Below are 7,500 nucleotides of genomic sequence, written 5' to 3' on the forward strand. Positions count from 1 at the left end.
GATTCTGAGAACTTAGTCTCATGTTTTGGCTGGATGGAAAGTTCCAGGAGGCTGTTTGTTTGGTGAGAATCCCATGCTCGGGAGGGCTGCTCGGAGGCGACCCGTGCAGGGATGTGTAAAGAAGACGGCCTGCAAATATGACATTTGCCCAGTTAGTACAAGATTTCTTGCCCTTGGCAATTTTAAGATATGTGGACTTCAAGTCCCTGAACTCCTCAACTAACTGGGAGCTGAATTCTACCCATCTTAAAGCCTGCTGGATGGGGGATTCTGGGAGCTGAAGTCCACCCACATTAAAGCCTGCTGGCTGGGGGATTCTGGGAGCTGAATTCTACCCATCTTAAAGCCTGCTGGCTGGGGGATTCTGGAAGTTGAAGTCCACCCATCTTAAAGCATGCCAGCTGGGGGATTCTGGGAGCTGAAGTCCACCCATCTTAAAGCATGCTGGCTGGGGGATTCTGGGAGCTGAAGTCCACCCACATTAAAGCATGCTGGCTGGAGGATTCTGGAAGTTGAAGTCCACCCATCTTAAAGCATGCCAGCTGGGGGATTCTGGGAGCTGAAGTCCACCCATCTTAAAGCCTGCTGGCTGGGGGATTCTGGGAGCTGAAGTCCACCCACATTAAAGCATGCTGGCTGGGGGATTCTGGGAGTTGAAGTCCACCCCTCTTAAAGCAGGCTGGCTGGGGGATTCTGGGAGTTGAAGTCCACCCATCTTAAAGCATGCTGGCTGGGGGATTCTGGGAGCTGAAGTCCACACATCTTAAAGCCTGCTGGCTGGGCGATTCTGGGAGTTGAAGTCCACCCCTCTTAAAGCAGGCTGGCTGGGGGATTCTGGGAGTTGAAGTCCACCCATCTTAAAGCATGCTGGCTGGGGGATTCTGGGAGTTGAAGTCCACCCATCTTAAAGCATGTTGACTGGGGGATTCTGGGAGTTGAAGTCCACCCATCTTAAAGCATGCTGGCCGGGGAATTCTGGGAGTTGAAGTGGAGCGGGGAGTAAAAGGGCCATTAACGAAACCTTCTCTTTGATCTGTAGAAATCTTAGCCTACACCTCTCCAATTTCAAGTTTATCCCTGCTGTGTTGAGGGCTGGGAACTTGTTTATGTGGATGGGAGGGAGGGAGGGAGGGAGAAAGTTAAAAGGAAAGAAAGAAGAAAGGAAAGAAAGAGGAAGGAATGAGAAAGAAAAAAAGGTAAAGGAAAGAAAGAAAAAAGAAAGAAAAAAGGAAAGGAAGGAAGGAAGAGAAAGGAAATAAGGATGAAGGAAAGGAAGGGGGAAAAAAGGTAAAGGAAAGAAAGAAAAAAGAAAGGAAAAGGAAAGGAAGGAAGAGAAAGGAAATAAGGATGAAGGAAAGGAAGGAGGAAAAAGGTAAAGGAAAGAAAGAAAGAAAAAGGAAAATGTTAAAGTGGTTGTGGCTGTAATATTAACTTCTCTTTTGCAAGAATAATTGATTCATACGGTTTCAAAACCCTAAAAGACATATTTCTCAATGCTCCTCTTGTCGGGGAAAACAGTGGGAAAACTGCAGATTCCTGACCCAGAGAGAAAATTCCAAAGTCCATCGCATGTTTTCACCTGCAGTTTGGTTCCCAGACCCCCGCAGATGGGGGGGGGGTTGTTGGAGGCTGTTGACAACTTTTCCGCGGGGAGTTTTGGTCGAATTCCAGCCACCCCAGCTGCGGGGATGTTATCTTCTCTCGGAGGCAGAAAAACACTGAAGCTGCAATGTCAGTTAATTCCCTCTCTCCCCGCTTCTCAAGCCTGGCTAAAATCCAACTGAGCTCTTCCAAATAACATGGGCCGGCGGCTTTTAATTTCACGAGGAAAGGGATTCTTGGAATTGGATGCAAGCACATGCTGTAAACACGGGATGGGAATAGAGAGAGAGAGAGAGAGGGAGGGAGGGAGGGAGGGAGGAAAAGAGGGAGGGAGAGAGAGAGGAAGAGGGATGGAGAGAGGGAGGGAGGGAGAGAGAAAGGGAGGGAGGGAGGAAAAGAGGGAGGGAGGGGGAGGGAGAGAGGGAGGGAGGAAGAGAGAAAGGGAGGGAGGGAGGAAAAGAGGGAGGGAGAGAGAAAGAGGAAGAGGGATGGAGAGAGAGAGGGAGGGAGGGAGAGAGAGAGAAAGGGAGGAAAAGGAGGGAGGGAGAGGGAGGGAGGGAGGGAGGAAAAGAGGGAGGGAGACAGAAAGAGGGATGGAGAGAGAAAGGGAGGGAGGGAGGAAAAGAGGGAAGAGGGAGGAGACAGAAAGAGAAAGAAGGATGGGGAGAGGGAGAGAGGAAAAGAGGGAGGGAGGGAGGAAAAGAGGGAGGGAGAGAGAAAGAGGAAGAGGGATGGAGAGAGAAAAAGGGAGGGAGGGAGGGAGGAAAAGAGGGAGGGAGGAAAAGAGGGAAGGAGGGAGAGAGAAAGAGGAATGGAGAGAGAGAAAAAGGGAGGGAGGGAGGAAAAGAGGGAGGGAGGGAGAGAGAAAGAGGAAGAAGGATGGGGAGAGAGAGAGAGGGAGAGAGAAAGGGAGGGAGGGAGGAAAAGAGAGAGGGAGGGAGGGAGAGAGAAAGAAGAAGAGGGAGAGGGATGGAGAGAGAGAGGGAGAGAGGCCTCCGGTGTTTGGAGAAAGCATATTTTCTGGGCCCTCAATTAAGCCTCTGTAGCCTTGTTTAATCCACTTTCCGGCTCTGTTTGTTAGAAGACAGACATTGCCCGGGTAAACATTGCCATTAAACGTGACTTATCAGTCAATTTTCAAGCACCAGTCGGTTGAGAAATTGAGGCGGGGGGGGGGAGGACAAAAAAAATAGATTTAAGGATTTCAATTCCGCCACTTTGATTGAAACGGGATAGATTTTTCTCAGGGTTGAGATCCTCAGTTTTCCTGCTCTTGCCATACCGAACTTGGTACCTCACTGAGAAATGGCATACAGGTAGATCTCGAATTACGACCAAAACGGGGACTGGGACATCCATCGCTATGTGAAGTGCTTAAGCGAGCTGTGGATGTTTTTTACAACCTTCTACTGGTTTCCCCAATTGCAATGGGTGGCTGTGAAGGTTGGACCATAAGAAAGGCCGAGGGCCAAAGAATGGAGGCCTTTGAACTCTGGTGCTGGAGAAGAAGACTCCTGCATTGAGTCCCTTGGACTGCAAGGCCATCCAACCGGTCAGTCCTAGAGGAGATCCACCCTGACTGCTCTTTAGAAGGCCGGATCCTGAAGAGGAAACTCAAGGACTTTGGCCACCTGATGAGAAGGAAGAAGGACTCCCTGGAGAAGAGCCTCATGCTGGGAACGATGGAGGGCAAAAGAAGGAGAGGAGGAGGAGGAGGAGGAGGAGGAGGAGGAGGAGGAGGAGGAGGAGGAGGAGGAGGAGAGGCTTCTATCTATCTGTCTGACTGACTGCCTACCTATCTATCAACTTACCTATCTACCTACCTATATAATTATCTCTATCTATCTATCTGTCTATCTATCTATCTATCTATCTATCTATCTATCTATCTATCTATCTATCCTCGATATCTATCTATCTATCTATCCTCGATATCTATCTATCTATCTATCTATCTATCTATCTATCTATCTATCTATCTATCTATCTATCTATCTATCTCCCATGAGTCCCTTGGACTGCAAGGCCATCCAACCAGTCAGTCCTAGAGGAGATCCACCCTGGCTGCTCTTTAAAAGGCCAGATCCTGAAGAGGAAACTCAAAGATTTGGGCCACCTGATGAGAAGGAAGAAGGGACTCCCTGGAGAAGAGCCTCATGCTGGGAACGATGGAGGGCAAAAGAAGAAGAAGAATGGGACGGCAGAGGAGGAGGGGGCTGGATGGAGTCACTGAAGCAGTCGGCCTGAGCTTCAATGGACTCCAGAGGATGGGAGAGGACAGGAAGGCCTGGAGGAACGTTGTCCATGGGGTTGCGATGGATCAGACACGACTTCTCGACTAACAACAACCACAAAATTGGACATTTCTCTGTGTTTCTCCAGTGTTTCTTAAACATAAATTTGATGGTGTTCCTTGGCAGAGGAATTAGATCAGGCTGGTTTGCAAACCTGTGACCCATAAATCAAGGCCCCCATGTGTGTCCTCACACCTTACCCAAATTTCCACCTGTGCTTCAGAGGGTGACCCAAACCTTAAAAATTGGGCCAGTTGAATGAATAAACTGGGCTCCAAGTCATCCGCGCAATGTTTTTTTTTCAAAACTAAAACGCTTGAAAGTAACGGGGGGGGGGGTGTGTTGTTGATCCAGATTAGACAGGAATTGGCTGGCCAGATGTTTTAGGGAAGTCAAAAACACTTCAGTTCCCTCTTTGTTTGTCTAAAAGTTGTTTATCTGCCTTGCAGCAGAAAGGAGGAAAGGGAAGGGTGGGGGGGAGGTTTTTGGCTAACAAAGTCCAGGCCGCTTAAGGTGGAGGAATCCAATATGAAGAATATTTTTTTTGATTTCGGCTAAGAGAAGTCCAGGGTTTTCTACAGAAGCTCACTTCGCCAGACGGAAGGACTGTGCTCGCAAAGATTTAAGGGATGAAAGAGAGAGGGAGGGGAAGGGAAGAGGAAGGAAGGAAGGAAGGAAGGAAGAAAGGAAGGAGAGAAAGACAAAAAGAGAAGGAAGAGTGAGGGAGAAAGAAAGAAAGAAAGAAAAGAAAGAAAGAAAGAGAAAGAAAGAAAGAAAAATAGAAGAGAACAGAAGATAATAGATAATGGAATGGAATAGAGGAGAGATAGAAGAGAAGAGATACAAAGTAGAAGAGAAGAGGAATGGGATAGGATAGGATAGAATAGAATAGAATAGAATAGAATTATTTATTGACCAAATGTGATTGGACACACAAGGAATTTGTCTGTGGTGCATTATGCTCTCAGTGTACATAAAAAGACAAGACACATTCCTCAAGAATCATAAGGTACAACACTTAATGATAGTCCCGGGGTACAAATCAGGAATCAGGAAACAATATCCATATAAATTTTAAGGATACAAGCCACAAAGTTACAGTCCTGCAGTCATAAGTGGGAGGAGGTGGGTGATAGGAACGATGAGAGAAATAATAATAATAGGATGCAACCTTAGTGAATAGTTTGACAGTCTTAGGGAAATTATTTGTTTTAGCAGAGGGATGGTGTTCAGGAAAGAAAGAAAAAGAAAAGGAGGAGAAAGAAAGAGAAAAAGAAAAGAAAGAAAGAAAAGGGCCAAGAGGCATAGTGAATATCACTGCCAATTTATAAGGCCTTGGTAAAGCCACACTTGGAATACGGCATCCAGTTTTGGTGGCCATGATATAAAAAATGATATGGAGACTCTGGAAAGGGTGCAGAGAAGAGCAACGAAGAGATTTAAAGGCCTGGAGATCTAAAACATAGGAAGAATGGTTGCAGGAACTGGGTAGATCTAGTTTAATGAAAAGAAGGACCAGGGGAGACATGATAGCAGTCTTCCAATATCTCTGGGGCTGCCCCAAAGAAGAGGCAGTCAAGCTATTCTCCAAGGCACCTGAGGGCAGGACAAGAAGCAATGGGTGGAAACTAATCAAGCAGAGAAGCAACCTAGAACTAAGGAGAAATTTCCTGGCAGAACAATTAACCAGTGGAACAACTTGCCTCCAGAAGTTATGAATGCTCCAACACTGGAAGTTTTTAAGAAGATGTTGGATAACCATGTGTGTCTGGAATGGTATCAGTCTCCTGCTTGAGCAGAGGGTTGGACTAGAAGACCTCCAAAGTCCCTTCCAACTCTGTTATTCTGTTTTAAAAAAAATCTGTGTGTTTGTGGTTAGATTTGTGGAACCTCCATGGGGAGAGGCAGTCTACCTCCTGCTGCCAAGGCTCTTATTCCATTGGAGGGGTTTTATTGTTGTTGCTAATGGCTAAGGGGGGGTCCGTATCTCAATCTAACTCAGAAAAGCCTCCCCCCTCCCGCAGAGCTGGCAAGGCCCGCCATTCAAAGCCGAGAACAATTGGTCACTTCTTGCAATTGTTCAAAGGGGATGTTTACTCCTTTGATCCCCCCCCTCCCAGAAGTAAGGGCCGGTGGAGTGTGCAGTCCTGTCACACGCACATTGCCACACACCCATTTCTGGTGTGTTTCTAAAATAAATAAAAAATTGAGCCCAACAGCAAGAATAGAAGAGCTTCAATGCTGTGATGGCATTAAGGCTTATTTTCTCTTCAACCGTGTATCTCAATCTTGGCAACTTTAAGAGGGGTGGACTTCATCCCCCCCACCCAATAATTCCCCATCCAGCTTTAAGATGGAAGAACTTCAACTCCCAGAATTCCCCATCCAGCATGCTTTAAGATGGAAGAACTTCAACTCCCAGAATTCCCCATCCAGCATCCTTTAAGATGGGTGGGCTTCAACTCCCAGAATTCCCTATCCAGCATCCTTTAAGATGGGTGGGCTTCAACTCCCAGAATTCCCCAGCTGGCATGCTTTAAGATGGAAGAACTTCAACTCCCAGAATTCCCCATCCAGCATGCTTTAAGATGGAAGAACTTCAACTCCCAGAATTCCCATCCAGCATGCTTTAAGATGGAAGAACTTCAACTCCCAGAATTCCCCATCCAGCATGCTTTAAGATGGAAGAACTTCAACTCCCAGAATTACCCATCCAACATGCTTTAGATGGGTGAGCTTCAACTCCCAGAATTCCCCATCCAGTATGCTTTAAGATGGAAGAACTTCAACTCCCAGAATTCCCCATCCAGCATGCTTTAAGATGGAAGAACTTCAACTCCCAGAATTCCCCATCCAGCATGCTTTAAGATGGAAGAACTTCAACTCCCAGAATTCCCCATCCAGCATGCTTTAAGATGGAAGAACTTCAACTCCCAGAATTCCCCATCCAGCATGCTTTAAGATGGAAGAACTTCAACTCCCAGAATCCCCCAGCGTCTACCCATCTTAAAGTTGCAAAGGTTGAGAAACATTGCTCTAGTCTAATCTAGGGGAGATTTTCAGGACATCTGGAGTCTCACGCAAGACTTTCTTGGCTGCCAATCATTAAACTCTGGCTTAACCATTAAACCAGAGTTCCCAAGACTTTTGAAGTGGCCCCCAGCCTATCTGTCTTCAAGCTCGAGGGAGCTGTCATGTTGAATGTGACGGGAAAGGGACATTCCTAAATAGTGCGAAAGTTATCACCCTGTTCATTAAAGGCAATTAAACCGACATTTAAGTTAGCTTTTATCCAAGGGTTAAAAAAAAGTGATTCCGTTTCTTTTCTTCTTTTTTTTTTTCAAGGATCCCCAATCAGCACAGAAAAATAAAGTAGGATATTTAAAGCAACCGAAATGGCTCCACGTTATGAATAATCAGAATTAAGAGGAAAGCAGGTTAAGGCATTTGACAAAACTAGGACTCTCCAAACTTAGCAACTTTTTAAAGACTTGGGGGACTTCAATTCCCAGAATTCCCCAGCCAGCTGGCTAGGGAATTCTGGGAATTGAAGTCCCCCAAGTCTTTAAAAAGTTGCCAAGTTGACTTGGGAATTCTGGGTATT

This window comes from Thamnophis sirtalis, unplaced genomic scaffold (assembly GCF_051295495.1).
Source record: "Thamnophis sirtalis isolate CommonGarterSnake01/CBP01778 unplaced genomic scaffold, rThaSir2_p1.2 scaffold_2, whole genome shotgun sequence".
Lineage (NCBI taxonomy): Eukaryota > Metazoa > Chordata > Lepidosauria > Squamata > Natricidae > Thamnophis > Thamnophis sirtalis.